The sequence below is a fragment of the Lipotes vexillifer genome, unplaced genomic scaffold, assembly GCF_000442215.2.
Source record: "Lipotes vexillifer unplaced genomic scaffold, Lipotes_vexillifer_v1.1 scaffold247, whole genome shotgun sequence".
NCBI lineage: Eukaryota > Metazoa > Chordata > Mammalia > Artiodactyla > Lipotidae > Lipotes > Lipotes vexillifer.
In genome coordinates, this window is record NW_006794161.1 from 1,303,980 (window position 1) to 1,314,785 (window position 10,806).

Consider the following 10,806-nt stretch of genomic DNA (forward strand, 5'->3'; position numbering starts at 1 on the left):
TGTAGTAAAAGAGTGTACTTGCTACGGGCATGATATTGAAATCAGAAAAACTCCAGTGTTTACATGTGTCTGACTCTGAGGTGTTTTATGTCTTCATGCTTCAGTTTCTACATCTGTAAAATGGAGTTAAGATAAATTTATAGGATTGTTGTGAGGAACAAATGGGTTAATATATGTAAAGCACCTAGAACTGTTCCTGGCATATATTGTGGTGAAATAAGGTAATGAGATGAATGAAGGGATGGGAAATTTTAAGCATGAGTGTTCTCTCAACTAAAACAAATACTGTGACCGCTTCATAAACACATGGAGCCATATATGCTTTCCTGCCATCTCCAGGACGTTTCTTTATCAATTATATTATTATATACTTTATTCTTCCATTTCATCCTCCACTGAATTCTTGGTTTAGAAACCTTACACTAGCAAATGAAACTAGGCCTGTACCTTCACCTACTGCCACCTCTGCTATACTGCTGATTTCGCCAAGGTCTTCAGTGTTCCCATGATAAGAAAATCCAAAATCCTTTAACCACTGAAATGCCTCCGTATCCTCTTTGCCTCATTTGGCGTTTTAGAATCACCCTACCTGTTGCTTCACCCACAAGGCACATAATTTTCCTCTGTCTCTAGCAGTTCTCTCTCAGTTTCCTTCAGTAGCCTGGCTTTCTCCTCCCCATGAGTGTAGGTGTTTCCTGAGGTTCTCTGCATGGTCCTCTTATTTTTATGTATTCTTTGGCCATCTCATTCATTCATTTGGTTTTAATTAGTCTGTGCAAACAATCCCAGATGTGTATCTCTAGTCCTTGCCATTTTGTGAGCTCAGTATTTGCAGTTACAACTTATTATTAGGTAACACAAGTTGTATGACAGGTTAACATTTCAAACATCATGCTTCAAACTCAGTTTATTCACTTCTAAAACTCTTTAACCAGTGCTTAATCCAGTCTCCCATATTTGTATTCATTACCACACATTCCTTTCAAGGTTCTGTTTCTCCTTCATGTGTCCTTTCTCTCTAGGCATATCACAGTGCCAGGTAACCTCAGTAAATATTTGTCAAGATGAACTGAAAATCATAACTATATCCACTGCAACACGTACAATGAAATGAATTCATAACAGATTGCAAAAGCTAATCTTCACTTGCATAAAACTGTGTTCTCCAAAGATGTTGCCTCCATATAAGTAACTATAAAGAGCTTCTTTTAACCTTGATTCTGATCATCCAATGTGGAAATTGCATTTGAAAAAAAAATTTTGTTTCCTGAAGTGATGAGGTCATTTAGAGTCACACCTCTCTCTAATGTCTCATATTACTCAGAAAAAAATGACTGTTTTCTTATTTTCCTTTTGAAGGCTGTCTTAAATGTAGACTCTTTTCTTCCCCAGGTTTATTGAGATATAATTGAAATACATTACTGTATAAATTTAAGGTACACAACATAATGGTTTGACATATATATTGTGAAATGATTATTGCAATAAGTTTAGTTAACATCTATCATCTCATATAGATACAATAAAAAGAAAGAAAAAAATTTTTTTCCTTCTAATGAGAACTCTTAGAATTTATTCTCTTAATAGCGTTCATATATATCATACAGCAATGTAACTGTAGTACATCCCAAAACTATGGGGGTGTATGTTACATCCCTAGTACTTTGTATCTCATAACTGGAAGTTTGTACCTTTTGATTGCCTTCATTTAATTCTCCCTCTCTCCACGTCTGGTAATGAATGTGGTTTTTCATTTTGTTTTTGTTTTTGTTTCTTTATATTACACATATAAGTGAGAGCATACAATACTTGTCTTACTCTGTATGACTTTTTTTCACCTAGCATAATGCCATCAATTTCGATCCATGTTGTCACAAATGGCAAGATTTCATTCTTTTTACGGCAGAGTAATATTTTAAACCACACTTCTTTTTCTATTCATCTGTCAACAGACACTTAGGTTATTTCCACATCTTGGCTATTGTGAATAATGCTGCAGTGAACATAGAGGTGCAGATATCTTCTCTAGTTAGTGTTTTTGTTCCTCAGAGGTGGACTCTGATATCACATTCAGGTTGTTTTTTCATGAAAGTCTACATAAAATATGTAGGTTTCATGGATGGAATTTTCTATTCTTTATAAACTGTTCAGCAGTGTTTATTTAAATAGAAGGCAGTAAGAAACATGCTTTTGCACAAATTCTTTGGCTTTTCTTACCACACAAGTATCTGGCACCTTTACATAGACTTTTTATGTTGGTATTTAAAAACTTGTATCATTTTGGAGACCTTCAAGATGGCGGAAGAGTAAGACGCGGAGATCACCTTCCTCCCCACAGATACATCAGAAATACATCCACATGTGGAACAACTCCTACAGAACACCTACTGAACGCTGGTAGAAGACCTCAGACTTCCTCAAAGGCATGAAACTCCCCACCTACCTGGGCAGGGCAAAAGATAAAAGGAAAAACAGAGACAAAAGAATAGGTACGGGACCTGCACCAGTGGGAGGGAGCTGTGAAGGCGGAAAGGTTTCCACACACTAGGAAGCCCCTTCGCAGGCGGAGACTGCAGGTGGTGGAGCGGGGAAGCTTTGGAGCCGAGGAGGAGAGCGCAGCAACAGGGGTGTGGAAGGCAAAGCGGGGAGATTCCCGCACAGAAGATCGGTGCTGGCCAGCACTCATCAGCCCGAGAGGCTCGTCTGCTCACCCGCCGGGGTGGGTGGGGGCTGGGAGCTGAGGCTCCGGCTTCGGTGGATCCCAAGGAGAGGCCTGGGGTTGGCTGCGGGAACACAGCCTGAAGGGGGCTAGTGCGCAACAGCTAGCCGGGAGGGAGTCCGGGAAAATGTCTGGAACTGCCTAAGAGGCAAGAGACCATTGTTTCGGGGTGTGCAAGGAGAGGGGATTCAGAGCAACATCTAAATGAGCTCCAGAGATGGACACGAGCCGCAGCTATCATCGCAGACCCCAGAGATGGGCATGAAATGCTAAGGCTACTGCTGCAGCCACCAAGAAGCCTGTGTGTGAGCACAGGTCACTATCCACACCTCCCCTCCCAGGAGCCTGTGTGGCCCACCACTGCCAGGGTCCCGTGATCCAGGGACAACTTCCCCAGGCAAACACATGGTGCGCCTCAGGCTGTTGCAACGTCATGCTGGCCTCTGATGCAGCAAGCTCGTCCTGCATTCTGTACCTCTCCCCTCCCCCGAGCCTGAGTGAGCCAGAGCCCCCTAATCAGCTACTATTTTAACCCTGTCCTATCTGAACAAAGAACAGATGCCCTCAGGTGACCTACACGCAGAGGCGGGGCCAAATCCAAAACTGAACTGAGAAAGGGAAATCTCTCCCAGCAGCCTCAGGAGCAGAGGATTAAATCTCCACAATCAACTTGATGAACCCTGCATCTGTGGAATACCTGAATAGACAACGAATCACCCCAAAATTGAGGCGGTGGACTTTGGGAGCAACAACATATGTATTTTTTTGCTTTTTCTCTTTTTGTGAATGTGTATATATATGCTTCCTTGTGTGATTTTGTCTGTATAGCTTTGCTTTTACCATTTGTCCTAGGGTTCTCTCTGTCCAGTTTTTTTTCTTTTTTTTTTTTTAAGTATAGTTTTTAGCTCTTGTTATCATTGATGGATTTGTTTTTTGGTTTGGTTGCTCTCTTCTTTCTTTCTTTTTTTTTCTTTTTAATTTTTTTCTTTTTAAAAATTGTTTTTACTTTTTTATTTTAATTATTTTATTTTATATTATATTTTTCTTTCTTTCTTTTTTTCTCCCTTTTCCTCTGAGCCGTGTAGCTGACAGTGTCTTTGTGGTCTGGCTGGGTGTCAGGTCTGTGCCTCTGAGGTGGGGGAGCCAAGTTCAGGATATTGGTCCACCAGAGACCTCCCGGCTCCATGTAATATCAAATGGAGAAAGCTCTCCCAGAGATCTCCATCTCAACGCTAAGACCCAGCTCCACTCAACAACGAGCAAGCTACAGTGCTGCACACCCTATGCCAAACAACTAGCAAGACAGGAACACAACCACACTCATTAGCAGAGAGGCTGCCTAAAATCATAATAAGGTCACAGACACCCCAAAACACACCACTGGACGTGGCCCGACCCACCAGAAAGACAAGATCCAGCCTCATCCACCTGAACAAAGGCACTAGTCCCCTGCACCAGGAAGCCTACACAACCCACTGAACCAACCTTAGCCACTGGGGGCAGACACCAAAAACAATAGTAACTATGAACTGGCAGCCTGTGAAAAGGAGACCCCAAACACAATAAGTTAAGCAAAATGAGAAGACAGGGAAACACACAGCAGATGAAGGAGCAACGTAAAAACCCACTAGGCCAAACAAATGAAGAGGAAGTAGGCAGTCTACCTGAAAGAAAATTAGAGTAATGATAGTAAAGATGATCCAAAATCTTGGAAATAGAATGAAGAAAATACAAGAAACATTTAACAAGGACCTAGAAGAACTAAAGAGCAAACAAACACTGATGAACAACACAATAAATGAAATTAAAAATTCTCTAGAAGGAATCAATTGCAGAATAATGGAGACAGAAGAATGGAAAGTGACCTGGAAGATAAAATAGTGGAAATAACTACTGCAGAGCAGAATAAAGAAAAAAGAATGAAAAGAATGGAAGACAGTCACAGAGACCTCTGGGACAACATTAAATGCACCAACATTCGAATTATAGGGGTCCCAGATGAGGAAGAGAAAAAGAAAGGGACTGAGAAAATATTTGAAGAGATTATAGTTGTAAACTTCCCTAATATGGGAAAGGAAATACTTAATCAAGTCCAGGAAGCACAGAGAGTCCCATACAGGATAAATCCAAGGAGAAACACACCAAGACACATATTAATCAAACTATCAAAAATTAAATACAAAGAAAAAATATTAAATGCAGCAAGGGAAAAAACAACAAATAACATACAAGGGAATCCCCATAAGGTTATCAGCTGATCTCTCAGCAGAAACTCTGACATATTTAAAGTAATGAAAGGGAAAAACCTACAACCAAGATTACTCTACCCAGCAAAGATCTCATTCAGATTCAACAAAGGAATTAAAACCTTTACAGACAAGCAAAACTAAGAGAATTCAGCACCACCAAACCAGCTTTACAACAAATGCTAAAGGAACTTCTCTAGGCAGGAAACACAAGAGAAGGAAAAGGCCTACAATAACAAACCCAAAACAATTAAGAAAATGGTAATAGGAACATACATATCGAAAATTACCTTAAATGTAAATGGATTAAATGCTCCCACTCAATGACATAGACTGGATACATGAATGGATACAAAAACAAGACCCATATATATGCTGTCTACAAGAGACCCACTTCAGACCTAGGGACACGTATAGGCTGAAAGTCAGGGGATGGAAAAAGATATTCCATGCAAATGGAAATCAAAAGAAAGCTTGAGTAGCAATTCTCATATCAGACAGAATAGACCTTAAAATAAACACTATTACAAGAGACAAAGAAGGACACTTCTTTGGAAGGGATCAATCCAAGGAAAAGATATAACAATTGTAAATATTTATGCACCCAACATAAGAGCACCTCAATACATAAGGCAAATGCTAACAGCCATAAAAGGGGAAACCGACAGTAACACAATCATAGTAGGGGACTTTAACACCCCACTTTCACCAATGGACAGATCATCCAAAATAAAAATAAATGAATAAACACAAGCATTACATGATACATTAAACAAGATGGACTTAATTGATATTTATTGGACATTCCATCCAAAAACAACATAATACACTTTCTTCTCAAGTGCTCATGGAACATTCTCCAGGATAGATCATATCCTGGGTCACAAATCAAGCCTTGGTAAATTTAAGACAATTGAAATTGTATCAAGTATCTTTCTGACCACAATGCTATGAGACTAGACATCAATTACAGGAAAATATCTGTAAAAAATACAAACTCATGGGCGCTAAACAATACACTACTAAATAACCAAGAGATCCCTGAGGAAATCAAAGAGGAAATTAAAAAACACCTAGAAAAAAATAACAATGAAAACACGATGACCCAAAACCGATGGGAAGCAGCAAAAGCAGTTCTAAGAAGGAAGTTTATAGCAATACAGTCCTACCTCAAGAAACAAGAAAAATCTCAAATAAACAACCTCATATTACACCTAAAGCAATTAGAGAAAGGAGAAGAAAAAGACCCCCAAAGTTAGCAGAAGGAAAGAAATCATAAAGATCAGATCAGAAATGAAGGAAACCATAGCAAAGATCAATAAAACGAAAAGCTGTTTCTTTTGAGTTTATTAATTTATTTATTTTTGCTGTGTTGGGTCTTCGTTTCTGTGCGAGGGCCCTCTCTAGTTGCGGCAGGCGGGGGCCACTCTTCATCGCGGTGCGCGGGCCTCTCACTATTGCGGACTCTCTTGTCGCGGAGCACAGGCTCCAGGTGCACAGGCTCAGCAGCCGTGGCTCACAGGCCTAGCTGCTCCGCGGCATGTGGGATCCTCCCAGACCAGGGCTCGAACCCGTGTCCGCTGCATTAGCAGGCAGATTCTCAACCACTGCGCCACCAGGGAAGCCCAAAAGCTGTTTCTTGAGAAGATAAAAAAAAATTGACAAACCATTAGCCAGACTCATCAAGAAAAAGAGGGAGAAGACTCAAATCAATAGAATTAGAAATGGGAAAGGAGAAGTAACAGCTGACACTGCAGAAATACAAAAGATCATGAGAGATTACTACAAGCAACTCTATGCCAATAAAATGGACAACCTGGAAGAAATGGACAAATTCTTAGAAAAGCACTACCTTTCGAGACTGAACCAGGAAGAAATAGAAAATATAAACAGACAAATTACAAGCACTGAAATTGAGATTGTGATTAAAAATCTTCCAATAAACAAAAGCCCAGGACCAGATGGCTACACAGACAAATTCTATCAAACATTTAGAGAAGAGCTAACACCTATCCTTCTCAAACTCTACCAAAATATAACAGAGGGAGGATCACTCCCAAACTCATTCTACGAGGCCACCATCACCCTGATACCAAAACCAGACAAGGATGTCACAAAGAAAGAAAACTACAGGGCAATATCACTGATGAACATAGATGCAAAAATCCTCAGCAAAGTAATGGCAAACAGAATCCAGCAGTACATTTAAAGGATCTTACACCATGGTCAAGTGGGGTTTATTCCAGGAATGCAAGGATTCTTCAATATATGCAAATCAATCAATGTGATACACCATATTAACAAATTGAAGAACACAAACCATATGATCATCTCAATAGATGCAGAGAAAGCTTTCAACAAATTTCAACACCATTTATGATAAAAACCCTCCAGAAAGTAGGCATAGAGGGAGTTTACCTCAACATAATAAAGGGCATATATGACAAACCACAGCCAACATCATCCTCAATGGTGAAAAACTGAAACCATTTCCACTAAGATCAGGAAAAAGACAAGGTTGCCCACTCTCACCACTCTTATTCAACATAGTTTTGGAAGTTTTAGCCACAGCAATCAGAGAAGAAAAAGAAATAAAAAGAATCCAAATTGGAAAACAAGTAAAACTGTCGCTGTTGGCAGATGACATGATACTATACATGGAGAATCCTAAAGATGCTACCAGAAAACTACTAGAGCTAATCAATGAAATTGGTAAAGTAGCAGGATACAAAATTAATGCACAGAAATCTCTGGCATTCCTATACACTAATGATGAAAAATCTGAAAGTGAAATTAAGAAAACAGTCCCATTTACCATTGCAACAAAAAGAATAAAATACCTAGGAATAAACCTACCTAAGGAGACAAAACACCTGTATGCAGAAAACTATAAGATGCTGATGAAAGAAATTAAATATGATACCAACAGATGGAGAGATATACCATGTTCTTGGATCGGAAAAATCAACATTGTGAAAATGACTATAGTACCCAAAGCAATGTACAGATTCAGTGCAATCCCTATCAAAGTACCAATGGCATTTTTCACAGAACTAGAACAAAAAATTTCACAATTTGTATGGAAACACAAAAGACCCCAAATAGCCAAAGTGACCTTGAGAAAGAAAAACGGAGCTGTAGGAATCAGACTCCCTGACTTCAGACTATACTGCAATAATCAAGACAGTATGGTACTGGCACGAAAACAGAAATTTAGATCAATGGAACAGGATAGAAAGCCCAGAGATAAACCCACGCACATATGGTCACCTTATTTTTGATAAAGGAGGCAAGAATATACCATGGAGAAAAGACAGCTTCTTCCATAAGTGGTGCTGGGAAAACTGGACAGCTACATGTAAAAGTATGAGATTAGATCACTCCCTAAAACCATACACAAAAATAAGCTCTATTTACAATAGCCAGGACATGGAAGCAACCTAAGTGTCCATCAACAGATGAATGGATAAAGAAGATGTGGCACATATATACAATGGAATATTACTCAGCCATAAAAAGAAACGAGATTGAGTTATTCGTAGTGAGGTGGATGGACCTAGAGTCTGTCATAGAGAGTGAAGTAAGTCAGAAAGAGAAAAACAAATACCATATGCCAAAACATATATATGGAATCTAAAAAAAAAGAAAAGAAAAACGGTTATGAAGAACCTAGGGGCAGGTCAACAATAAAGGCGCAGAGGTAGAGAATGGAGTTGAGGACACGGGGAGGGGTTAGGGTAAGCTGGGACGAAGTGAGAGAGTGGCATGGACTTATATACACTACCAAATGTGAAATAGCTAGCTAGTGGGAAGCAGCCAGCCGCATAGCACAGGGAGATCAGCTAGGTGCTTTGTGTCTACCTAGAGGGGTGGGATAGGTGGATGGGAGGGAGGGAGACGCAAGAGGGCCGAGTTATGGGGATATATATATATATACATAGAGCTGATTCACTTTGTTATACAGCAGAAACTAACACACCATTGTAAAGCAATTATACTCCAATAAAGATGTTAAAAGAAAAGAAAAAACTTGTATCATTTTCAAAAACAGTATTTAGGCATCTGTTTTTAATTGTAGTGGGAAGCTTCACTAATGATTGCTTACAAAGCCACATAAGTCTCTTGAAGACTGTATCCTATTTGGAAAGTGCATGTTATGACAGTGCCTCTGCCAACAGCACCTTTCTGAATAGATGGTAACTCACTTAACCATTGAACCTTATCCTCATGGTTATATCAGACCACATTGTAATTTTTTTTTTTTTTTTTTTTTGGTACGCGGGACTCTCACTGTTGTGGCCTCTCCCATTGAGGAGCACAGGCTCCGGACGCGCAGGTCCAGCGGCCATGGCTCACGGGCCCAGCCGCTCCGCGGCATGTGGGATCCTCCCGGACCGGGGCACGAACCCGTGTCCCCTGCATCGGCAGGCGAACTCTCAGCCACTGCGCCACCAGAGAAGCCCCACATTGTAATTTTTAAAAGTGATTTCAACTTTCGTGAAACTCTAACAAACAGTATATCGTGATGAAATATTTTCTGCCTGAGTAGATCTTGGATTTCTGGTGAAATTTCTTCAGAAGACAGTTCTCTGTGCTTGTTTGCTGCTAAAAGTGAATAAAATAGCCTTTTCTAATATAGAACTTAGGAGAAACACAGGTCACTGTTCCCAGGATTTCTTAGCTTTCTGTATCTAAATGTCTTAGGAAGGATATAATATGTCTTGGGTGTTATCAAATCCCCAAGTACAAAATAGCCCTTTAATTGTTATAAATAAATAATGATGCTTCAATTATTCCCACAATGAAGCAAGCTTCTCTCATGGCTTCCCTTTTCTCTGAACCTTCATGGAGAATTTAAGGAAATTTGATGAAGACATTGGTTGTCAAAAAATTTGCCATAGGAAAAACTTATGTGACAGGTCATTGGAATGCAAATACGTATCTTGTAACTGTATCCACTTTGACTATTATGAATGATTTGTAGTTCACAGAATCTCCATGGTAGTTGTGTGGGCTCAATGCCCAATAACTGTTACAGTTAGTCCATTACAGTGTACTACTCTGGTTGATCTTGAGAGTCTGGTAATCTGGCTTTTCACCTTTCTAGGACTGCCTCATTAGTTTTTGTGTGCTGTCAGCTGACAAAATAAACAAACAAATAAACAAATAAATACATACATACCTACATATGTACATATGTACATTTGTAAGTAAATAAATAGAAGGAAGGGAGGGAGGGAGGGGAGAAAGAAAAGTAAGCTTTGTCCTGTCATCTTTTATTTCTTAGTTTGCTTTATCAATGTCTAGTCTAGGGATCAGAAAACTACAACATGGGCCAGATCTAGCCCACTGCCCTCTGCAAGTATGGTCTGTAAACTAAGAATGTTTTGCATTTTTTAACGACTGTAAAAAAATTACAAGAAGAATGTTACATGAGCAGTGAAAATCATAAGATTTTTATATTTTAGTGCCCACAAATAAAGTTTTATTAGACCACAGCCACGTTCATTCATTTACATTTTGTCTGTGGCTACTTTTGTGCTACTACAGCAGAGTTGAGTAGTTGCCAGAGACTGCTTAGCCCAAAGAGCCTAAATTATTTATTATTTGGGTTTTTACAGAAAAAAATTGCTGACTCCTGTTTTATTTAATAATTAAATAATTTTAGAAAAATTAAGACTTCTGAAAGAAGCTATTTTCTAATATGTAGCTGTAATACAAGAATTTGTAATGTTGCTTCATATAAATACATCTTTAATCTTGAGTAAAAAATGTCTTGCTCTTCTATTAAAACTTAAACTAGAAACCAAGTTTACTTAATTATTTTCCCATTCATTCCTG

At 39.2% G+C, this 10,806-nt stretch overlaps 1 protein-coding gene across 1 annotated transcript in view; it reads left to right on the plus strand.

The window, feature by feature from the left end:
- Positions 1 to 10,806, plus strand: part of SEMA3C (semaphorin 3C) — a 190,805-nt gene that overhangs the window by 127,639 nt on the left and 52,360 nt on the right. The gene's annotated exons all lie outside the window — the stretch shown is intronic.